Source organism: Corvus kubaryi, unplaced genomic scaffold, assembly GCF_017639235.1.
Source record: "Corvus kubaryi isolate FWS band 111438036 unplaced genomic scaffold, C.kubaryi_AGA036_p1.0 split1-131, whole genome shotgun sequence".
Taxonomy (NCBI): Eukaryota; Metazoa; Chordata; class Aves; order Passeriformes; family Corvidae; genus Corvus; species Corvus kubaryi.
This window is the reverse complement of record NW_024582073.1, coordinates 15,136,957-15,163,214: the sequence shown is the minus strand read 5'-3', so window position 1 is coordinate 15,163,214 and position 26,258 is coordinate 15,136,957. Positions and strand designations below refer to the sequence as shown.

At 36.4% G+C, this 26,258-nt stretch overlaps 1 protein-coding gene across 8 annotated transcripts in view; it reads right to left on the bottom strand.

Annotated features, from left to right (window-relative positions):
- KCNIP4 (potassium voltage-gated channel interacting protein 4) overlaps nt 1–26,258 on the bottom strand; it is a 399,356-nt gene that overhangs the window by 132,111 nt on the left and 240,987 nt on the right. The window contains exon 1 of one of the 8 annotated variants that reach the window (XM_042052846.1): nt 2,303–2,379. The exons of the other annotated variants lie outside the window; for them this stretch is intronic. The gene's annotated coding sequence lies outside the window, so the exon portion shown is untranslated. Of the gene's footprint in view, nt 1–2,302; nt 2,380–26,258 lie in introns of those variants that run through there. 8 annotated transcript variants of the gene reach the window in all.

Sequence of the window (26,258 nt, the reverse complement as noted above, 5' to 3'; positions counted from 1 at the left end):
GAAATCATAAACCAGAAAGACAGCAATAACATTATAGGTATTTATGGACATTCTTCCAAAGTGTTAAGACAACACAGAGGGAAAATACTGATAATGCTTGTATGGTAAATTAAAAAAAGAGTCGAGAAAAAAAATTAGCAAGCAAAACCCCACTGATCTCTCTTTAAAAAGAAAAAAAAGAAAAATACCTTTCTTTTCATGTAAGCATGTGTAAGGTATTATTTGTATGTCTTTGCATCAAGCCTGGGACATTTATCTCATCAAAGCGGCTTTGCCTCCAGTTCTTTATACTAATGACCATTCAGTTAATGGTTGATGAACAGCTGTTGGCAAGACTTAACTAGAACAGAGATCTGAGCTTTTATGTAGAGCTGCAAGAAAAATCCTTAAATATCACCTTATATGTATACACTCTAGGATCTACCTAAAACTTGTGACTTACTTTCTGTTGTTGACTCATTATCCAGGTACTGCACTTAGTTGAAGCAGTGGTGTCTAATGCATAGTTAAAGCTGTCCCTACCAGGCTACCATTTCAGCCGTTATCTTCACTCAGTTTTGAAGCCCATCTTGACCAATATGCACTTCTTTGTACTTTCTCTTCTCCCTGCTGTACTTTATATACATTCCGTATTTGAACAAGTCCCTCAACCTCTCTTTTGATACAGGCTCATTCTCAAGGCCCATATCTATGGTAGTATCTAAAAAAAAAGATCAGTAGATCAGAGTTGAACAGGCTGGATAACGGTACAAGGAAATCCTGGGAGATAAAGCCAGTACTTTTTTCATTCTTCATATGACAAGAGACTAAAACTTCAAGACAATGATATAAAGATGACTGCTTAACAATAATTAATGGGAAAACATCACTTTGCAATATCTACTGCTCCTCCAACTGATTTGGGTGCTATAAGTACTCTTCAGGCTAGCTTGAATTTTCAGTGTGTGACAGCACACAGAGGGCACAAATTGAAACTTTACCCCAGAGAAAGAAAATAGTCCTGTAGTCAGATCACCAAAAAAAGAGACTAAGGAAATGGCCACTGGGAACCTTAAAGGAGACAAAGGGAAGCAAGTATTTTATGTATAATCACAGAGAAGAGTACTTTAATAAGCAAATTAAGCATTCAAAACCAGGCAGGATTATATTAAGAAAATTGAGACTATAACAGGGCATTGTAGGGGTAGCATTAAACTAAAAACATAGAAAAGAAAGCTGCATAAATATACCAAAAAGATTAAAACAGCAAGAAAGCATACAAGAAAAGACAGAATAAGTATATTATAAATATATATAAATATAGATTTTTTCTTGTATTTTTATCTAGTCTGGCTAGTCATAGTCAGTTGGTTTTTTTATTCTTATCCTTTTTTATTCCTTCCCTGTCCCCTTTTATAATCAAGCAAGACAAGAGCATGAACAAAATCTGATGTGGCTAAATACTTCTATTTTTGTGGAATAAGAAAAAAGATAAAAGTGTATTTTCTTCACAGGTTTTCATATGATTTGTCAAACCTGGGAAACATGATCTACAAGAATCAGATTTATTTTTAATAGACACTATGGCTTCACATGGAAAACAGAAGAAACAGAAAAAGATTCATTATTTAGAGTTGAAGTATAGTGTCACATTCCCTCTGTCTTCTTTTTCACTGCATTTTTCAGCTTCCAGATTAAAATGTATTTGAAGGCTCTACATTGTCAGGCTGCACAAGTTTTGTCACCATACATGCACACAGTCTACGACATCCCATGATACAGAGGTTTATCCTAGCAAGCTACATCAGAACGCAATGCACAGAATGGATGACAGAGGAGGAAGTCAAACAGGCTGGAGGATGATGTTTTCCACTCAGGAGCAAATTCCAGTAAGTAAGCACATCAATATGTAACAACTGCAACAGTAGGAACAATGGATTGTGATAAACAAGTTGATTTCATCCTTCTGTCATTATTACTCTAAACAACAATTCAGAGAGTTTTTGAATAGCTACTTGTAAAATAAATTATTTCTAAGGTTTTATTCTGATTGCATTATTCCAGAACCATGCAAGACCATAAACACTGCATGAGCTTGACAGTAACTCATAAGAGATTCATATGTATGTTTTCATTAGTTAATTGAGCTTATCATCAGGGAGAAAACATTAAAATTTCATAGAAACTACTGTATGGGAAAGTCGAGGCAGAGTAGAAAGTGTTACAGCTACATAATCAAATTTTTCAGAAAGATTATGTTTTTATCTGAAAAAAAGAATCAACCATAGGCTTAAAATAATTAAGACAAGGAGAAATCTTTTACCTTTGGGAGTCCTTACTCTAGTAGAGTCAGTAAATCTGAAGACAAAGCATGCAAAACTTGCAAGGGAGATTTTATGGACTGAGCTGTGTAATAGGAATACATAATAATCTCTGAATAAGGTCAAACCAGGATATATGTGTGACGTAAAAACTTATGCCTTGCTAATCTCTTGAATATTTCAAGTAAGTCAATAAAACAGTGGTATGGGGACAAAAAGAGGCAATTAAAATAAAATCCCAGCCTTAGGGGGTCTTTAATATTTCAGATTAATCAGATGAGTATCAACTATTTAAATAACTGAGAAGAATTAGTTATTAAGTCCAAGATTTTTATATATAACACTGCAGAACTCATGACTGGTAATATATCTGAGGTTATTATATCTGCAACATTAGTTAACTAAAAATGTCCTATTTAGAAGTGGAAAAAGGTTAAAGTTTTCCCTTGTTAAAATCTCTAGGCATGAAACCTTTTTGGCCAGTAAGAATTTCATTGAATTTATTGTTTTAAATTTTTGATGTTAGTGACTTATCTTGCAATTACATTTTGTTTTCAAAGGTTTTCTGAAAATTAATAAGTGATCAAATATCAGGATAAAAAAAACTACTATAAAATTCATAGTACCTAACCAAAATTGAATAATTAAGGTCAAAATAGAAGAACTACTCAATAAATCAATGTATTAAAAAAATATTTAATTACATCCCAAATCAACACATACTAAATCAATCTCAGGGTCAAGAGAAGAACGAATTACATAACATTAATAAGGATAAAAAAATTGAAGCATTGTTTTCCTTTAATCTAAAATCCCAGACAGTATTCTAGCCAGAACAGTAATCCTGACCTAAAGGACACAAACTGCCTTTCTATTTCTTTTGCTCAAGTGCAGTTTCCCAGAGCAAGCAGTGCAATCAATTAAGCCGGTTTTAAAGCACCCAAAATAGCTATTCCAGCTCAGAAGTTCAGAACTTTCTCCACACATTTCTGCTCAGGAATGAATATTCTCTTGCTTCCCCTCATACACTGCAACACTGAGCACATACCAGGGACTCACCTGAGGTGACAAATAAACTACTCTTGCAGTACAACGTATCAGATTTCAGTGATCTTCCTTTAACTTTCATGGTGATTAATGACTTTCAAGCATCATTTGTGAGGCTGCTGGGAGATATTCAAGCTGTAACATAAATTATGTACCTATATTTCCATAGTTGCTTGTAACATCAAAGACATCAAATGAACCTGATACCCTTGACAGACCCTTGTCCTGACACATAACATAACCAGGCAGCATCATTATTTATTTCTTCTCAGTAGTTTACTGAATGTTGTGATAAATGTATGGAGTGGCTGTTGTATGGAGTATGCATGTACACAGTGCCTTGGTTTTATACAGAATTAATTAAAAATAATCATCTATGGACTTAAGGCCTTAGAACCTTATCTACATGCAAGTATTTTGCAACAAAATGCATTGTTTTGGGTAAAGATCCAATTTTCACTGGGGTCATGGTTCCTTCATTGCTGGTAGCAGCAGTATTTCAGTAAGCACTGTATTGTAAGATGCTATTTCCTCTGTTTCACATCCTCAGCTTTTGCAATAGGGCGTCCTTGGTCTCATGAACATCTGTGGCAGTAGTAGGTAACCCAAAGGCTTACAGGGACTATCAGTGAAAGACACATATATATGTTTAGACAAGAAGAGGAAGGTGTGCAGGATTCCTGGTCCAAAGAGTTTGCAATTTAGATGTCATACCTGACCGACTGAAATGGCTTTGCTCCTGCAGCTGGATGATGCACAGCACTGACAAAGAGCTGCTAATCCAGCCACAGCACGGCAGCTGCTCTGCTACAGCACACAACACCAGTCACAGCTCACTTCTCAAGTGAAACAGCACAAAACCAATCTTTCCAGCATAACAGATTCCATGGTAATGACTTTTTCCAGCACAGCTGTGTAGGCCAAACCCACCTACCTCTAACTTTGCTGCACATAACACTGTAAAATTCAGTCATGGTGAGAAATGTATGCAGATTAAAAAAAAAAATGTAGAAAAAAAAAGGAAACAGTGAAAGGATTATAAAAGCAGATTAATACAGTAGAGGTCACTTGTGACTTGCCAGCCGGTCACTCAAACATTATGCGGTCACAACAAAGGTCAGTCTTCTCTCCCAAAGGGGAACTCTGAAGATATTTCACAGAGTATCTTCAAAGCAGGGGTTAGAATATTCAGTAAAAAGAAATACATAGGAAATAATTTCCTAGACTCTTTTACTGCAATTTCCAAAAAGAGTTGCAGTACACACAGTTGTTTTAGCTATTGCGAGCTTGCACAATCTGTAGTGCTTCTGACTTTATAAGAAAACAAACAAAAACCATTCTAGACATTTTCTCAGACCATGAAATAAATTAAATTCTCTCTGATCTAAAAAGCATCTAAGCCATAGAAAAAGTTTGGGGACTCTAAAGGCTGCTATCTTTTCCTCAGAATCTTGCTGGTTTGTTAAAAAATAAAAAAAACCCCCCCGTCAGAACAAAGACTTCTACGCAAAATTTTAAAGGCATAGTATCTTTGGCCGTTTGTAATCTCTTGGTGAGCAATGTTAATAGTTTTCCAATGTTAATATCATACATCCTTCAAAGGAGTAATACATGCCTAAACCTTAGATTTCATCATGATGATTAAAATACTTGTCAGAGCCATGAACCACTTGTAGTATTCAACAGAAAGTGACACTCCTGGTGGTTATAGATGGAACGTTTTGTTAAAAAGTACTGATTAGCACAAGTTTGAAGTGCAGTGCTTTCTGGAAAACAGGTTGAACTTGAGATTCACTGAAAGTCATATTTAGGTTTTTTTAAATATAAAAATAAATCAAGCAACATCAAACCAGGAAAAAAACAGTGACAAGAAGTTTCACATGGACCTTTGACATGTGAAACATCTGCAATTTTAGTTGTAAAATGCTTCTATATACATTTCAGATATAAACAACTCATTTTCAGTATGCATGATCAGCACTCAAGCCTGTGAAACTGGCAAAACTGGCAAAAAAAGTTCAAAAAACCACAGAAAGTTGTACTTCTTCATGCATTATACTTACATTGTAGAACTCCTTGTCAAAAACCAGTATACAAGTTAAAAAGTTACAAAACAGTGATTAAAAGAAAAAAAACAACCCTCCAGGCATATTAAATGCAGAGAGGTGGTATTTTCTGACTTTAGAATTTCCAAGATGACCAGTATTCCAGTGCCAAACGATATGTAAGTGCCAGTAAGGTAATTTTTATGTTCTTTTACACCTTCCTTAAATACAGCCAAGGCTACTCACAGAGATGGGATTCAAAGTGACAGGAATCTTTGACATTAACTCCTACAATACCCCCTATACTCCTAAATCAAAGGAAAGCTAAAACCAGGACTGAAAGATATATTAAATTATTGTTTTCTACTCATTATGTGTTCACAATAGGGTGGTAAAGGTTAAAGATACTTGCAAGTTTAATTTCAAGATGCAGAAAAGATGTATTTAGGTAACTGAGAAAACTAGGATCCCCTTGTGGAAAAGACAAATAACACTTGTAGTCAGGTCATATCTGTAACCTCAGTCTGACCTTTTCAACTTAAGCTTCTCATCAAATTTTCATATTTTTAGATGATATCTTTACCAGCTCCAAATATCCTACAGAGCAGAACTGTGGGAATACAGCCAGCTTTTACTTAGTTTATGATTTCACCTTTCTAACCTGATCTTCTCCCTTGGTATTGTCTTTTGAAAAAGTATTCTGAAGGGTTAAGCAATGTTTAAAATACAAAAGCATCTCTCCTTCCACTTAAGAACAGAAGTGCCAAGTCAAAAATAAGACAGAGCGAAAATACATTTGTGATCTATAGGATAGTATCAAGACTGCCTAGTTTATTTGTCATGACAAATTTGATGTGTAAATTCAAGCCACTAATTAGAGTCTCTGCACTGCAAAAGAGCTGATTAAGTGGTTCACTGCTACAAAAAAAGCTACTGCCATTCCCCCCCCTTTTCTCCCTCTGTGACCCTACCTACTGTCTGTTATTAGCTCTGGTATGCGCCTAATTGTACAGTAAACTTATTTAACCATCAACACAAAGAGGGTGGGGAGGAGGAGAAAAAGAAAAATCACTTCATTGTGCTATTGCAACAGGCCTTGCTAAAATAGACAAGTCTCATCAAGAGTTTCTCTGCTAGAATAAGAAAAAGTTGATTACAAAAAAAACCCTTAAATTTTTGAATATACATTTTAAAAGACTCCACTTAAGAGTCTAGGGGACATATTTTAGCGAATTTTCAGGAGACTCAGTAGAGAGGGCAAGTTCAGATGGGAGGACTCATAAGTGCATGACTGACAAAGACAGGAGTTTTGGCACGTACACTGAAATAAGTCAGTAGGCATTGAGAATAACTAAAGAGTCCCCTAAAAACAAGTTAAATAAATCCTATAAATAAAAGTATGATATGTTGAAACATAATCTTACTTGAATTGCTTGCAAATACATATAAAAGAATGACTATCAAAATAAATGAAAATAAAACCAACCATTACTTTATTAATCTTGTGGATTTATTACTCTTATTTGGGATGATTTTTCCCCATAATATTTTTAGTATAGTCAATGTAATGTTTATTCTGTTTCCTAATCTATTTTTACATAAATACATAAAATGAAATGTTTAGTAATGTCTTAGAAAATTTCATATTTTTGGAAAAAAAGTCTGCTACTTCTGAATCCCTATTGTTTCACCAAAAGATCTTCTCCAATAAAGTTTTATATTTAAAGGGCAAAATGTCAAAAATCCTTTAAAAGCATACACATTTGAGGAAAAATCGCCAAGAAAATAAAAGGCCAAGCAGCAGTACTGCATAGAAGGTTCCAATAAGCAGATTGAACTATGCATTACACAAACTGACCCCGCTCTGTCAACTGTGATGTGCTGCAGGAGAATCCCACACTGGATTACTCTGACAAGTTTTAGTCCAATAAAGACAGAGATAAAATTAGGCCAAGCTGAGAGTATGACTAGAAAATTAGTAAGCTTAGAAAATGTGATTTGTGATGAAGGCTGGGCTTAAGGAGAGAAAAAGGGCAAAGATATATGGGAACAGTATTCAAGTTTGTTTCCACATCTAAGGCACTATGAGAAGTAATTGGTTTAAATTCCAGGAAAAGAAACTTGGTTTAGGTACTGGGAGCCCATCTATAGTGTGAGCTATTCAATTCATTCAGGATAAGGAAAATATATAAACCAGGGAAAGCATTGAATTGTGAGCAAGCAAGGTTCTGAAAAATAGGTATTATTTTGATACTCCTCTGCACAAGTACTGTCCACCAGCCTTGAAACTAAACAATAATTCTATCTACTTTTCTTAACACTGACTCTAGCCACAGACTTCTGATGTTCTAAACCCAAAGTGTCATAATAATCTAGAGTTACTTCAAGAAAGTCAAAAGATTTGAGTAAGGGTGGGGAAATCACAACCTCTTCACAAAGAAAAACATTCATTATGAAGAGTATAAAATATGTATTGTTCTCTACATTAAAAATCTGCATTTTTAGCTGAGTATTACAAGACAAATTTTAGATTCCTCTGGTCTGACATGCATCTCACTTCATGTCCAGCATGTTGGAGAGAAATATATTGCAACATATTTCAATTTCTAATACATCTTTGTTTTCTTCAGAACAGAATCTATTGATTAGCCACTTTTATTAATTATTTACCATGCCGCTCTTCACAGGGACTGGTATTATCCTCTTTTCAATTTCAGCGGCCAAATAGACTTCAAGTTAAATTTGACTGATGAAAAAATCCACAAAACTTTACATGTATTTTTTCATGATATGTTCTATGGTCATCTTGAGAACAACTTTCAGCTAAGAACTCCAACTTAAAAATCAAGGAACAAGTTTTAATTACAGATGATTAGCAGCAGTCTGTTGTCTACAGAGATAAACACACTTTTCACCCTGGAAGAAAACAAGGAGCATGAAATAAGTCAGTTCCTCCATCATAGCCACAGGTGTGCACTTGATAATGATGAATTTATGCAGGAAAGGTCTTTAGGTTAAATAGTGGGGGGGGGGGGTGGGGGGGTGGGGAACATGGCAGCAATAGACTCCCAAGTCTAAAGAAAGTTTGCATCCTGTCACAGACTTTGCACAGATTCTATAGAATCACAGAATGCCTTGGGATGGAAGAGACCTACCTTAAAGATCATCTATTTCCCTCCCCACCTGCCACAGATAGGGACACCTTCCACTAGACCAGATTGCTCAAAGTCCCATCCAATCTGGCCTTGAACACTCCTAGGGCTGGGGCAGCTACAACTTCTCTGTTGTTGAGCCTGTTCCAGTGCCTCACTATTTCTTCCGTATAACTAACCTAAATCTACCCTCTTTCAGCCATTATACCTTGTTCTACCACTACACACCCTCGAAAAAAGTCTTTGTAGGATTCCATTTCTTTCATCCTAAGCCAGTTTATAACACTTCATTGAAAGGTAAGATAAAGTTTAGAAGTTTTAAGACCTCTGCAACTGTAACAACCACTTATTTTTACTCTTCTTTTATTTCTGCATTCTCAAATTTTAAAACACTATACTGCTTCTGTAGACAATCTTTCACAAATGATGCACGTGTGTGTGTTTGACAAAAAAAAATGTCAAATCTAAAGAGCAAGATTATTCTTAGCCCTCCGTGGCTATCCAAGAAGATTAAAGGGATTTATTCAGAAGAAAGACACAGCTGTAGCTCTGATACCAGTTCAGTCAGGGGAAGACAGGGAGCCCAGAGGAAAGTGCACCTTGCTCTCAGAAGTAGGCCTACAAGTAGGTACATGGCCACAAAAATGCTGAGATCACAGCTGTATATTTCTATGCCTTACATAGCAGAACTGCTGTCAGATTTTTTTTAAGGGCACTACAGTGACAAAACTAGCATTAAATTCTGATGTTGCTCAGTATTTACTTCACTGTGTATTAAGGGATTTTTATTCCCTTTCTGAGTGATTAACAGAGAAATCATTAACTGTGAAGGACAATAAAATTTGCACACCTGAGCCCATGATTACAGTGCCACAATGCCCAACACTGACACACATGATGAGAATGTTTAACTACTGATATTTTACTAACTTTAAAATAGTTTTATATTTTTCTAAGGTGATCCAAAGCCTTAGTAAATAGTTCTGGGAACACAACAACAGGACCAACTCCTGCAAGAGCATGAAGCAGCACAGTTAAATGACTAAGAAGAATGGCAAACAAACTGTACTGTTTCCATTTGAGGTTGAATGTGAGACTATTGATCATCATTTTAAGGGATCAGACTAATCGTTTGGGCTGCAATGTATTACTCTCTGTGTATCTGAAATGTTAAAGAATTCTTTAAAAAAGGTCTTATCTTGGAGGGATTTTCCCAATAGGAAGATAAGCACGTTTTATGCTTTTCTTGCATGAAAGAAGAGTGTAACTTGCTCAAAAAAGACAATGAACTAGTACAAATGAATATCCTAAGTGGTCAGATCCTGCATGATTTAGCATATTTCATAACATGCTATAATTCTTGCTTCTTTTTGCTACGAATGTTGCACATCTTGGAAGTTTTCAGACAGCTAGATGCATCTTGCCACTAGGCAAGACATTTTTATGAGATTTTAAAACTCTACATTGATTAAGCAGCAGAGCAACATCCCTGATGTTCAAATCACAACTAGTCTACTTTTTTTCTTTAAATCTGAGCTTGAAGTCTTTTCCTTGTTCTTCATAAACCATACTTTTTTACTAGAGGAAAAAAACTCCAAACCCCAGCTTTTCATACATAATTAAATAGTCAAAATCAGAAATTCTAAGGCTGCTTCTTTCTGTTAGATGGTGACCATCTCAGAACCACTGCCAACTCTTTGCTACACTCTTGACAGTCAACCTTGTACACTTTCTTGGCAAGAACAGGGGGAATAGATACACTTTCTTCTAGCCCTTTGATCTGATAACCCTTCTAGCAAAAAAAAATTTAACCCTTCATTACACACAAGGTAGACGATATCTAAGAACTTGTTCATTGTGTAAATCCAGTTTTGTACACAAGATTGAAATTATTTTAACATAAAATGCGTCAAGGCTAGCAAATGAGAAATTCTTATTATCCTGTATTTAATGACTTCTCCCAGCTGACTAGTCACACACAACACCTATGGAACTGATAACGTAATGAAAGGTATTTAAAATTCTTCTAGAACAATGTTACTTTATCTAAGTGTGGGTTTTGCTTGGCCATTACAATATAATAAGAGGATACACACTCCCAGATAAGATCTTAGCGGAAATTGACAATTTCAGACATCATCTGTTTATAGCTTAAGTTTATATACTAACCAAAAAATATAAACAATTTAAGCAGATATTGTTTGCAGAACATTTGCTCTACTCCAATTAAATCATTTTTAAGCAGATTTAATTAGCACAGCCTGAGCATTTAAATAAATTTTCTGATATTTTAACATGTTGAAGCGGCACACATAAATTTGTACATGCCATTAAAGAGATTTAAGATTTCACCTTCAGAACTAGAAAAAAGTAGAAAAAACTAGCAAAAATCAGGTAAAGATGTAAATTCTTGGAGTATTTCTAATTCACACATACACAGCTGCAGCACAGTAGGTTATTTTTCCTCCCTCCCACAGCTCCACCATCAATGCACTCCACAGCCTTGTTTCTGAATTGCTAGCTTCACCTCCTTTTCAGCCAAATGGTTTCTCTGCCACAATAACTCAAATTATTTCCCTATATTAAATTTCTGAGAATATTTCTTTCGAAGCCAGCGTACCAAAACCCACAATTCTTTTGTATTCAGTATCTGCTGCATTTTGAGATCAGGGGAAGGTTTTCAAACCTGAGTTGCCTTTGTAGCCACCAAGACACCTCATGCAAAGCCAGAGAATCACATTGAACATTCAGGCAAGTTCAATAAGCTGAGTCAAATTTTAGCTGAACGGTCCAACACCAAGCACTGAAGAGAAAAATATTTCCAATCCTGTTTTTCCTCAGGGCTCAAGGCACTAGCAAGATGCCACACAGATGGCTGCAACCTGAATAGCTGAACCATATAATACATTTTTATATAAACTGCCCTATTAGAAGGTAATACAGAGATTACTTCTTTTATTTCGCATGGGAGACTTAGTCCATCCCACCCTCACCTAACACATACGAATAAGGAACTAGATTTGAGAGCTGTAGAGTATCTTCCTCTGCAGAAAAATTCAGGCCTATTTTCCAAAAACATGACAACTTCTGGTGCCGCTCAGCCGACCTCTGGTCCAGCCATATACTGACAAATCCACCAATTTCACTCACCTCTGACACTGAAGGACTCTTTCCTGCTTCTGTACAGTCCTGTGCCTGGCTGAAGCCAGCCTGTCCCCTGCAGAGGGCCAAGGTCCCCAAAGACACCAGAGCAAACCTGTGAGCTACAACCCCCAGCCCAGGTGCAGCCCGGACAAAACCATGAATTAGGAAGCAGGTGCCCCCAATTGTCCTCTGACACACCTTTTGACTCTCGGCAGTGTTTGCTTCGTACAGCACAAAGATTTTTTTTCAGACCGACACTTGCATATTTTCCCACAAAAAGATCATTGATAAAATAAGTCATTAGACTGTAAGAGTAACAGAGGGAAAAACTCTTTTTTTTTTTCATTGCATGGAAGTTTCTGGTAACATTGAGATTCTTAAATTTCATTAAAATTGCTTTCAGCATTTTTGTTTCAAAAATATTCAATATTAGTCTAATGGTTTCCAGTGATGTCTATGACTTGAAGAAATAAATGTTAGGCCCAAAAATATTCCTAGATGTTTATAGTAGAAATATTTAAAAGTTTTTCAAAGCCTTCTCTGAACTTTTCTTCCCATATCCTACCTGTAATATAGAAATTAAGCTTTGAAAAGCATTATTGGTAGGGTTGCTTTTTTCCCCCCCAGTTTTACCAATAGAACTATCACTTATAATCTGTTGGGTTTTCTTAACACATAATACACTACATCCAATCCTTTTTCATTAAATTTAAAATTCACATTCAGTTTTCCTAGAAAGGAATGAATTCTTGATTTAAACATTTAAATCTGGGAAAGTTTCCCCTTTTCAAATTTAATTACACTAAACACTGGGTTTCTTCACATCATCTTTTATGCTGAAGCCTTCCCCATGCTGCTAGTAATTTCTATTACCCTTCACTGACTTTTCATTTTCCTGCTACAATCTCATACTTTTACTATTTTCACCAAGTATCTTCTCCTAACATTCTAACAAAACTATATGAAAATGATGCCTGTACTCTGGGGAACAAGTAAGTTCAAAACTTCATTATACTCCCTTTAACCAATATTTACCAGATGAATAAGAAAGAAATTCTAAAATGAAATCCTACTACAATTTAATTTCAATCACATTTTATTTGTAGAATTAAAGTATATTAAAGAAACATAGATTTACCTCTGCTTAAATTTGACCTTCAAGTGCAAGATTTAATAGGCTAAAGATTAAAGTAAATCATGATGGTTTGCTCATTCTTTTGCATTATGAAGAGCTGCGAGGAGGAACTAAAACACGAAATAAAAACAAATGGCAAAGTCACTTTGTGAAGGCAGAATAAGAAAAAGTATGCGCATTAGAAAGAGGAAGTTATAAGGTATTCAAAAGGAAAATAATGATAGTATTATTTTTATATATTTCTCATCAGATATATGAGAAATGGAATCTAAAAAGAACAGTATTTACTTTTGGGCAACCCCATGGAGAGTACAAAAATTCCAAACAATTTACTTACAATATTATAGCAATATTTATTTTGAAAATATGCAGCTAATAAGAAACACACAATCCACCACTAATTATACCTAACATAATTGCACCATTAAAATTAATATGAATTATAATAAGAAGTGTGTTTCAGCAAGTAGATGTATAGTATTATCAAGGTTATCTTCACAATTCTCTTTCCAATAATACATTTGAAAAAAGTATTAACTAGTATTAGAAAAACTCTGTAAAGCACTATCCATGTAAGCACATAGACAATGAAGATCCTGATGTGAAGTCACTTTGAATAAAATAGATGCAAACCACTAATGTCTTGAAAAAATATCCAACTAAAAATGACATGTTGATCCTTGACCCAAAATAACAGAATTTCTGACTCCCAGGGCAGATTTCTCAGACATTATTTATGAGAATCTTGATTTAGACACGACATATTTTTTAAATCAAGCTGAAATGTGTATTCAGATGAGGCAAAAAAAAAAAAAAATGGTATGAAAATCCAATTAGAGAACTCTGTGAGATGTTTCAATTGCTTCAGAGTATCTTCACAGAGAGCAGGCATGCAACACCTCACTGCAGGCTGACATTCCATTTCTGGGTAAATCTCAGATGTGTACAGCCAGGTGAAAAAGCAGAGAAACAAGGAAAAGATGGGGGTTCTGGGCAGTCAGGGCCTCGACATTGGGTGTGGAGAAAGTTCATTTTAGGTGCTATATTGGTTATTATTTCATTCATGCTGAGAAACCCACATTAAGTGCTGTGGCAATCTCTGCTTACGACCACTGGCTTCTCTTTCCCTATTACCTCTTCAACAGGCTCATTTGGTCAAAATAATAGTCAACAAAACTAATCAACAAAATTGCTCTGTCATAAAGGTAGGGGAGATTTGCAAAGCTGCCTGAAGCAGACCCTAGTGAGATCTCCACAAGGCAGTAATCAGGTGAGGGATGTACAGGGTAGCATGATCTGCACACAGAGCCTGTCCAAGGCAGATGCAGGAGAAGTCAACCCCACTGCTCTGGTATCCTCACAAGGCAGAAATTAAAATGATACAGGCAACAACCCTATTTATTTAGATAATGTCTGAAAAACATGGAAATTGAGAAATAAGGTAAAAATGTGGTTTAATGTTAAATCATCCCCTCAGCGCATTTTTATTCATATCACACTGTGGGTGTGCATAAAAACTTTGCATGCAGAATCTTGCACTAGTGGCAGACTAGCAAATGTGGGCATTTAAAATTGTTCTTCTAGTTTAAGAGAATTTTATTTTTACATTCTGTATTAATGAATTTGAAATAAAATGTTAATCAGAGCTTGAAGAGTCAAGAAAGTCATTTCAAAACCATACAGCAAGTTAAGTTTACAAAAGATGCTGAAGAATAACCTTTCTCCTGTTAACTCTCTTTGTGGTTAGGACTATCTGCTCCCATTGCCTCATTCATTCTCTGTCTGGTGGCCCACCATACTCTTCTCCCCTTATCCAATACTTAACATTCTTGTTCATCTTTTTTTCCTTCATTAAATCCTATACAGTGAAGTCTTTCAGCACAAAAGTCCTTCTAGAAATACAATTAATTAAAGGAAATCCACTGTCAGAATGAACATGACACTTGCACAGACCTCATTTTTTTTAATTAGCCTCCATTTTTAATGTCTCTTTTTCTATGGTTTGTCCTTGTTACATGTAAAGGCAGTAATCCCCCCTGTCTGGGACTGTAGCTCATTCTATCAGTGTATTCTGCCTAGCAAAGCAAGAATCTATCACTGGTTCAATACAAATACTGCTGTGACAATAGTTATGACAATGACGGCTAGAAATATTCTTATATTTAATAACATACTAAGATGAATGGACAGCAGGTTCATGAAATGGTTAATCTTTTTTAATAACACTCCAAATAATTAAATAGAAATAAATAAATGGCAAGAATTATAATTTAATCAAAATTAAACCTCTTCCACCCCCAATTTAAATGAATTGCAGTAAAACAATATGTTAAAGAATAATACATAGATTGCAGCATCCTTCATTCATGTGATGAAATGTTAGCATTAAATCTCCCATACAACTCCAAGCCAGGTGCTTTGGGCATATGAGTGCTGATACAATCTTTAATTACAAGATTCCATTATTTTCTTGAAAGACTTTTTTCATTACATTTACAGAAAGGATGGTACTCATCAAGTGAAGAGCTATATAATATATTCTTTCCCCATGTTTATCCAATCTATGGTCTCACAACTAATTTGTTGCACACTATTTAAGACCTCCTCTGAAGGAGGAGAACAATGTTTTCCTCATTAATTTGTGTAGAGTTCCTCATGATAGAACCTCAGTGCTTCATAAACATGACCAAATTTACTTCTATAAAATTTCTGTGACACAATTTCTCCTATTTTGCAATAGAAACACTGAAGCAAAGGGAACTTCATGCGAGTTAACCCTCAAAAAAGGGGAGAGCTAGTGCAATTCACATTACAGCTCTCCAGCATTGCCAGAGCCCAGTGTAACCTAAATTTAAGCAGCATTTCTAATCTAGACGTCAGCATTTCCTGCACACCAGTATTCAGGCAGTAACACAGAGGTGATTCAGTCTAAGCAGGGAAGTGCTGCTGCCACCCAAGCTCCTCTGAAACTGCATGAAGCAGCCTGGACTCCCTTACTCAGAGTGGCTTCAGCTTGGTGCAGCACGGATGGCTCTGGATGGCAGAACACTTAGTGCCAAGGGGATGTTCCTCCTAGGTACAAATTAATTCATGTGTTTGACAGGATTTTGACTCTGAACTACATGCAGCATTTCCCAGAACTGAATATTCATTAGTGTCATGAACGTGTATTTTAGTTATACACCCTCTGAAAGCAATACTGCTGTGAAAGTATGACTACTCCATGTGGCAGCAGGAATACAAGGTTTACTCCTGAACCACTGTCCTGACTTAAGCTAAAATGCTAGTGTATACACAACATATAGACAGCACTGGGACAACCAACAGAAATCCCACTTTCTTTCCAAAAGTGACACCACAGTGGCATTGTTAATGCTCTTTCATACTTTGCAAAGTAGTCCCACTAGGAGATGGAAAGTAAAACTGCACTTCTTTTATCTTTTTTTTTTTTTTTTCAGCGTAAAACAAAAAGCTTGAGAAAAAAGGGTTGTTTTAATTTGTTCTTGAGTACTGCTACACAATCAAACATGGAAGAGCCACAGGGCCAGGACAGGGCATATAAATCTCTAACAGCATTTCTAGAACACTCTAGCACAGGAAGAAGAAGTTCTCATCCTTCCTATCCAGTGCCTGTAAAATTGCACAAGTGTCTCTGTGAAGAGACAGCAAAAGAAAAGCATAATGCACAGTTAGAATTTTTCACCTTATTTATTAATCTCTTTATAATGAATTATTAATATATACGTCACAAGAAGGGTGAAACACTTCATATAAGTCAGTGGGAAAAAATGCCTATTGACATTTATGGGGCTGAAATTTTACTGTAAAATTAAAATATAGACAGTGCCCAACACAATCAGTGACACTCCAGAGCAAATTTTCAGATCAATGTGAAAACAATCACCTACTAAGAACTAGGGTGACTTACACACAGTTCAAGTAATAAATCTTTGTAAATTTCATACAGACAAGAAATTAAACAGAAAGTACTTTAAATTAAAAAGTTTTATAAAAGAATTCAATTAAACGGGGGCATATTTTCCCTATTGTTGCTTTAATTTCAACAGATGTTTTCCCATAAATCATGAAAACCATACACAATATTATCTATCACTCACGCCACTAACAGAATTTTGCAAGAGCTGGCTCATGTCCTTACAAAGTATATCATTGCTGCTCTCTGCTGGTGAAAGTAATTATTCCTTTATTTAAAACCTTGTAGAGGAAATTCAGTGAATTTTATAGGAAACATAGTATCACATGAATAGGAAGATCTTTTATGGCATTTAAATAACCATCTTGGTCATCACAATGGTTTGTTTTCATTGGTACATCTGTATTCCTGAGGCCACCAAAATTAGTAATAAATACTAGAATTACACAAAGAAAACTCCACCTTCAAAGGCCATGGCATTTAAACTCATAGATTCACACATCTCAAGTGACTTTTGCTTGTAATACTGAAGGGTGATGAATGGAACAGCATAGAGTGGTTGTGGTGCAAGAGCCAAATATCAAGAGAATAAAGAAAACATTTAAGAACATTGGAAGATTATTCCCATTTAACAAAATATATTACCCAGAATGTACCTAACACACGAGAAAATGTCTGATCAGCATTATCTTCTCAAAACCTGCCTTAATTCTTTGTCTCAGCTAAAGTCGGAAAGCATTTTATCAATAAAAAACAAACAAATGTAAGTTTCCAACAGTTTCTAGTTTCCAGCATCTTTAAGACTTTACTGGACTGCTAAATTTCTATTTGAATTATAATATAAATAGAAGTTTCGCTTTTGGAGCTCTGAGCCAGGTAGTCCTTAATTAAGTGGTCCCACTGGGTAACTATTGCTCAATATGAATGGAGGGTTCAAAACCAGCTCCAAAATAAACAACATCAATTTACCATATTGTGAAACTAATTTTCTCTTTTCATAAAGAAATATTATATGGTAGGCCAAGCTAATTTTAAAATTTGCTCAGCTACGAGATGAAAATTACACCAAATCAGTATACAAAAAAAGAGTCTCCCCAAATCATATCAAATAATATCTCTGTACCTAGCAAGAAACACAACTCAGTTTGCTCAGTTTATCAAACAATTTATTTAGCAATGTACAGCAACATGAATAATTTATTTGTTCTGACTGAAAACTCATGTTTTTCTCAATGAATTATTTCAACAGTTGTACATGGAGACGTTTAGCCATAATCTAGGATCACAAAAATTGAATCAGCTTTGAGCACAGAATGTTAAAAGAAGTTTCTAGCTAAAGAATTTATTTCCGAACAGCTTAGAGAGCTTTACTTGAGGTCAAAGCACTTCATTTTGTGACAACATAAATAAGATGCAGAAAAAAAATTTTATTTCTGTGTCTTCTTTCTAAGACTATACTAGAGTAGTTTACAAAACCTACTGTGGCAACAGTCCAATATATTGCTGCAGAAAGAAATCTCAGGGCTTTTTTGTACAAACATATGCGCATAATATAAAAACCTATTTATTCCAAAAACATTTAACAGCAGCCAGTAAAGAAATCAAGACTTATTAACGATGTTTTTAAAGACAGAAACAATCTGGGACCCAAGACTAAAGAAATGGCATCTTTCTTTATAGTTCACAGTTGAAACCAACCAGAGATGTTAATTCAGTTACATCGACCCATGCATACAGATACGTTAACATCCAACTAATAAACAAGTGATATTTTATTACCAAGCTTTATTCCTCATGACATTTACCATTCTACCTCTCACCTCAAGCCGTTAAACCATTTTGTCTCACTGAAGTCTGAGCTCAGCATGAAGCAGGAAGAGGAATGAATTGCACTATGCTCTGGCTTAGACTCAGTAGTTTTAAATGAGTACTCCAGGAGACATAATGAAAGAACTCAAATACTTTCGCCATTATAGTTTTCTGTAATGATTTATTTTGTGACTAATTAGCTCCATCCTATTAAGAGATATTGTAACCATTTCAAATTTATGTGTGGAGAGAATGAAAGTATGCTGAGATGAGAAATGTAAGTAACGGGAACTGAAAAAAAAGAGGGAAAGCTTGCTATTTATCATATTCTCAGGGTGTGTTTGGGATAAAAGCACAAAGTTCTCAGTGGAAATTCAATTCCTACAAACATTATAAACAAAAGCTTAAAACTTCCAGGGTGCCTGGAGTGAATTAGTGATAAGCTTCAATAGGGATCTTAAGTACTTTAAGACCCTCTCTGTTCCTACACACTTAGGACATTGCCTAAGGTGAGAACAAAGTGCCAGTGAGTGAGGATGGGCTTTCCTTGTTCATTTCTAGGAGCCAAGCACTTGCCCAGGAAAATGCAGTCTCTGTAACTGTGCACAAAGCAGCACCCTGGCATTTCTATCCCTATACCCACTGGTGATGTAAGGCTCATGTGAGGTTTTGTACAAGTTTAGAAGGGCTTAGCAGATCATGGTGAGAGACTGTGAACTTGTGGTCAGCTTGTCAAATGTACACTCAGCATTGGCCATGAAGGAATCTGCTGCTGGCAGCCAAGGGATCTGTGTAGATTGCTTCAGGACCAAGCACAAATACGTCAAGGGCTCCCAACAACGCTGATCTCACCAGTGCTTGTGACCCTCAGGCAGGGAGGCAGTTTCCTTGGGGAAAATTGGTGAGGATGCACAATAATCAAATGGCTTGTATGCATGGCAATCCTGTGACAATGATAGGTGATATGGATGTGAATTGTCTCTTACAGCCTGCAAAATATGAACATGAACCACTTCATATCACTTGACCTCATTGCTCAGGCATTCAAGATGGTCTAGACATAGCCTGAAACTTCTGAACTGCTTTATTGTATACTGCTATTATTGTCAAGATATGCTACCCTGGCTAAGTTAACAGTCTTACAATTTAGGAAGTTAAATGTCAAGTGTTCTGCTTAAAGAAACCAAAGAAGAGAACAAAGCAAACCTTGCAATACATAACGTGAGACTTACAACACTGTGGTAGAAAAAAGCATCTTTTCTCTCAACATAAATTCCCACAGGATGTCATGGGTTAGCAAGCATAGTCCCAGAAGCAAAGGGGCGCTTACAGCTTACTCTATGACCTAACAGAACCTATCAGCTGGCCAGTTTGAATATGGACAATTCTTTGAGCCACTTAAAATTGTGACTGCCTCTGTGATACATACTTAAGAATAGTAAACCCTGACGCAGAGTCTCTCTGCCTCGTTTCCGGCGCTGGGACAGGTGGCTGCGGGCCCCGTGTGGGGGCCAGTGGGCCCGGCCCAGGCCCTGCTTGGGCCAGGCTGGGCTGGGCCACGGCCATCCTGGAGTCGATGGGCCCTGTTCCACCTGTGGGGGCCGCCACCCCCCCCCCACCAGAGCAGCTCGGCTCCCCCCCACCTCTCCACTGCTTCCGAGATTCAGCAATAGCAGCACAGCTGTCTGGCAGAGGTCATGCGACCGACAGTGATAAACCACATTCCAGCTGCAAGGCCTGGGTGAGATTAACCCTTTAAGTGCTGTGAAGAGCTGAAAACCTGAGAGAAGAGAAAGAGGAGATGCTTAAAGCTGAAAGTCTGTTGTGAAGCTATAATATACCAGAGTATCCCGTTGTAATTGCATGAAGATATGGGGGGTGGAGTGTTCAACTCGTAAGCAAAAGCACCTGCGCTGAGATAGGCAGATGCTGATGCAGCTGTAATTTCATGAGAAGCTTGGACAGGGAGAGATGGACCAGATGAGGACTTTTGCTCCAAATGGGAAAAGAGAAAACCTCAGTTCCTAAAGATGCTCCCAGAGATAGTCCTAAAGATGAAGATGAGGGAGACCCTTTCCTCCCAGGGAAGGAGAAGGGCCTCTGTTTTTTGTTTCTGAACGGCTCAACCTTAAAATTGTACCCCAAAAAACTTCAAGAGTGGACCCTCGAAAACAGTTGTGGGAAAAGCTGCAAGTTGGGGGAAGGGACTCACATGCAGGCAGAGAGACTCCTCTTCCTAAATGGACTGAACAATATTTGGAAGTGGGCGGCTGTCTCGTTGTGCTAATGTTTTCATATGAGCATGGGCAAGAGAGACTCTTCTTCCTAAGTGGACTGAACAAGGTTATTATGGAAGTGGTAAACAGACTGAACATCTTAAGGGTTGTCTTTTTACGTTGTCACTTGGAGAAGGGAGAAAGGTGGGGGGAGGGTTCTGAAGGTGTGGCATGATTTTTTTTTTCTTCTTTTAGATCTGTTAACAAACTTCTTTATATTCTTTCAAGTTTGGTGCCTGCTTTGCATTTCTCCTAATTCTTACCTCACAGAAGATAAACAGTAATGAGTATTTTGGGCCAAACCACTACACTAAATTGTTGTTTCTGCCCAGTTACAAACCCAACCCGCTACACAGGGTAAAGCTCACTTTATCTTATGTGCTAGCACTGCAAGCAAAAAAACCATTAAATACTATTTTATTCACATCTGCAATTGTTTCTGGGTTATCTGCAAGATAACAAACAGAACCGTACAACAAGCTTCAGGTTTGGGCTGAAAAGCCTGGAAGTGCTCTAATACCCTATAACTCTCAGCACATTTTCTTTAACAGGTGTTATCAAAAGTGAAGAAATAACATGCTGCAAATTCTCTCCATCTCGGCCCTCACTACAATGCGAACATGAAGTTTTATTTGACATTTCCCATCTTTTAACACTAGCTGTATTTAACACTTTCAAAAATTTTAACTAGAAAAACACTGAGCTCAAAATGGGAGTTTTCTCTAGCTTATCTTTGAAGACAAACCAGCTGGGTTCTTCGCTTAATATCCCAATAAACATGGATGTCTAACATTGCAGCTAAGAAAAACCATTTGGGTGCAGTGGCTTTTGTCATTTTATCATTTTAAGCCAAGAAAGCAAATTACACATCATCCCTATCACTGAGAAAAAAACTTTGACAGTGGCCTGTATAAGCAGTTCTTCATTCTGCTGGTGATAAACGAACCACCATAGAACCCCTGAAGACTGAAGGGGAGGAAAGTAAATGCCTGCTTCCTACAAGGGAAAGGAAAAATATTTGCTTTTTGACTGAAACAGCCCAAGAAACAAAAAGCTGACTGAGAAATTTAAGAGCTGTAGGTGAGAAGATGACAGTCAGTGGGTTACCTTGATATGCCATAAGTTGAAAGAAAAGTTGGCTGAGTCTCACCAACAAAAGCAGTCCTGGATCTGGTGCTCAGAAGCAAAGTTAATGAGAATATTTTGCAACAGCTATCGAATATACTAGTGTAAAAGTCTTGTAGAGATGGATTATACTAAGGTTAGTAACTAGAAAGGTCTTGAATTATATGCATTTATTCCAATACACAAACAGATATTTAAACAAATATGCCATTGAACAGATTATGTATTTATTTCATCATGACGTTTTCATAGTGGGACTTTTAAGATTCAGTGATGCAAGTAAAGCATTTTTCCCTTCTCTGTTCTCTGAGATTCCTTAGTATATTACAGATAATACGGGGGTTTTTGGTATTGTTTCTTGCTAGTGTTACATGTACATCTCCTTCCTCAATTTTAGCCTCTTTGACTATGTAATATTAAAGCAAAAATACCACAGAGAAAAGAAACAAACAGAAAAACAAAGAATTAAGGAGATACCTGGCATAAATAACTCTTAGGAAGTTATGGTACTACTGGCAAAATTGCGGGTTGTTGCAGCTCAGATGTGATAGGATGAAGCTGTGCATTCACACAACATTACGTGATGTAGGCCCCAGCTGGTGTTAATGGAAGAGCTAAAGCTGGCTTTTCCTTCTCTGGCTCAATAAATGAGAGCCTGAGTTAGACTAATAAAAAAGAAAAAGCTATTTTCCAGGCAGCAGGCATAGTTACATAGCAGGTTTGCCAAGTCTTCAAGTCTAAAAGGCATAAACAATGAAAAACTCTTCCCCAAGAGCATTTGTTTTAACTCTTTTTATCTAATTGTGCAGCAGTCCAGCACTTATAACACACCTGTCCTTTACGATCCTAGCATTCATTTTACTGCACAGACTTGTAAACTGAGGAAGCTGTGTTTTAAAGCATACTGCCTTCTGCAGTGCCAGGTTCTCAAAATTCTGTTTAAAAAATAAAATTGTATTAAAACACATATAATCACTTCTACTACATTCTCAAGCACTCCACAGGATCTGAAATTAAAAGAAAACCTCATGCTCCATACATGTCAAAAGAGGCTTGCTTTCATATAATTAGGTGTGAATATCTATTATTTTGAATTGAGCATATGCTTTCAGCATTGATTACTTTTTATCTCATTTTCTTTTAACTTTTCAGTAAATAACTTTAGTAGTTTCCCTGAGCCTGGGAGCTTTAATAATGGACACTTTAAAAAAATATGAAAAATAAGAAATACTAAAATTGTTACCTCAGAAAGAGAGTCCTGAGTTTATTTCAAAAGATAGAGAAAAATTACAGTATTTCCACAGACATTAGTATACACAGAGCAAATTTGAAGAGTTCAGCTTTCCTTTCCACCCAGTTCTTGGCTTCTGTACTGAAGATGACAAAATTTCTAGTTACGGAACAGGTGTCCATTCGGAGTTGGACTGACAATGCCACCTGCTTTCACATGGGCAACTTCAAATATTTTATGTATTCAAATGCTTTTAAAATATAAGATTGTAACTAACCCACTTCATTTGCAAGCCCTTCTGTCTTTTATTGCTGTTAGCATCATAAGCATGCATATTTTGAAAGGCATTTAGTAGCCAACCCTGGAGACCAAGAGCTTGTTCTTGCTGTTTGTATCTACCCCAGCCTTTGAGACAGACTGTCCTGACCTTCAGTGCCTGCAATGCCTGTACCTGTGCTGGCTCCCAGCCTCCCTCACAGCTGGGATAGAAGTCAGGCTGCAGGACAGCCCAGGACCCAGGCAACAGTCAGAGCTTCCTTCTTAAACCTTCCAGAGTCAACCTTCCCTCTTAAACCTAGTAGCTGGGAAGCATCCCTTTTAGTAGAAAAAATTATGTTGGTTTTATGCAAATCCTCCGTATTTCATTCACCTGAGCAAAGCAAGAGCTGGATCAGATCCACCTGCTCAGCCATAAAACAATTACAGAGAGCTGCAGCTCCCTCCCTCAGGCTGCATAAAGGGCTCATTTTCATTCAAATCTCTATTGTGGTGCTTTAATTGTTCCTAACTTACGGTGAAGGTCAGTAGAAAATGTTGTACTGTTGCAACTAAATATAAAAATCTTTTAAAATGAGCAACTACCAAACTACATACTTTAGGGTATATCACTTTCTGTAATATTTCTCGGTTCCATATGTTTAGCTTAGGGCAATATGTACATTTTCTTATGTTTCAGCTTCCTGTCTGCAAGATGGCAAACAGTAACTCATTTATTTTGTTAGAGCTCCAAGCGACAGCTCTGCCAAGACCAATAAAGAGCACACTTGCAGTTTACATGTTTTTCTATGTTATCTATAAATGTTGTCTATATTGCAGCCTTTGCAATGCCATAAATAAGTGACTGTATTAAAAATGTATTCTGCCAGAGCTTGAGAGTTTCCTTTTAATTAGAAGAATAACAAATCTAAGAAAGTACTAAAGCCTCTGACTTTGAACACATGGCTGTACAGAGAAAACAGGTCCAATACTTGCTAGCTAACTTGTTTTCCTAAAGAAAAAGAATTAAAATTACAATGTGACAAAATTGCCATGGTTACAAAGCCCTCACCCTACTGAAGAGGGATATGAAATAATATATAGCCTAAAGACTAAACCTTTTACTGCTTTAATTGCACAGAAATGAGTAAGATTCACTTTAAAATGTGCCTTAGGGTTCCTGTAAGTCACGGTCTTATAAAATCAACCCTAAGCACAAAACCAGAACATTTTGCTCTCCATCACAATACCAAAGTTGTATGAAAAGAGAAAACAAGTTGTTAACATTCAACGCTTTCAAATTCAAGTCAACTTCAGGAAGTAAATACACAACAGAAAAGTTAGACTACAAAGGCACTGGAGAGCTTATAAAGAGTAATGTTCTAGAGAAATTACTCTTCAAGCTTTTTAATTTCTGAGGAAAACCTACTCTCATTCAAAGCCATTGACTTCAAGGTTCGCTTTAAGTGAATTGTGTTCTTGTCCTGTAATCAGTGATGGGCCGTGTACGGTTTTCTTGACATGAAATATTTCTTAGAACTGTAACAAAATGGATACCTCATTCAGATTATCTGTATGAATACTTAACATATTAACTATTCTGCTGTTCAGCAGTGGGCTGAATATCAAAAGGACATTCTCCAGAGAGAATGGGTGCAATTTGGAAATGCACGTCTAGGAGATTAGAAAAACATGTTGCCTTCAGCAGAGAAATCAAATAGTTTTCTTTACAATCTTCATTAAGGATTAATTATGTATTCAACTACATGAAGAATTTTTACCTTTGAAAGATATTTTCTCATTATTTTATTTGGCAACATTAGGCAGGTACACATAGTAGAAGCTAAAAATGAGACGGGAGGTGAACTGTTTTTAATAAAGTGCAGATATGTCTTTTAAAATCTGAAGCTCAATGGCTTTTAGCAAGGGAGACACTTGTTTACATTCTTTTTCACCCAAACTAATTTTGTGCAAATTAAAAATATAATTAAAGTGCTGATTTTTCTATTAAATTCAGCTTCATTTGAAATTCTTTATATAAAATCTGTGAATGAAAAAAAGATTTTGGAAAGGCAATGCCGGGGTTTTCTTACCAGAAATCCTTCCCTTGGCAGAAAAAAAAATTAAACATTAAATATAGGCATATAGGAGAATTATTGTTTATGAATGTAACAAAATAAACAGTCATTCTTCAAAAAATACCAATGTAAGTTATCCCTGCATGCATTCTTTTCTTTGTTATTTAGTATACTCAGAAGCAAAGCTGCTCTAAGGAGACATTACAAAACAAGTGGAAAGACTTAATATAAAGAGAAATTTATGATACAGTGTGGTGATATGGGAGTAGAACACTTTTGAGTTACTTGCTCTTCAGCTCAATTTTAGGGGCTTGTGTAACTGTGACTTCAAATCAATTCTACCTGGCTTCGAAACGCAAAGGAACAAATATTTGGTTTTTGTTGTTTTCGTTTTTTTCTTAATTAAAATCTATTTCCTCATTCAACACCCTCTGTCCCTCAGCTTCAGCAGGGATCACGGACAAATATATGACATGAAGAGTGGGGCCTGTTAAAGATGGAGGTGATCAGGATTAGTGCTAAGGGTCAAACAGCCTTTCATTTAATGAATTAAAAAATCAATTTACAGTTTGGTAATTTCTGACTCTAAATTTATTTCTTTAAAATCTCCTTTAAGCAGTGAGATGGACTGTCTATTTTCAAGATACAATCATTGATCCTTCTCTTAAGCTATAATACAATTTTAGCTCTAATATTAGTTCCAAGAAAGTTGTTGACAGCTTGAAGA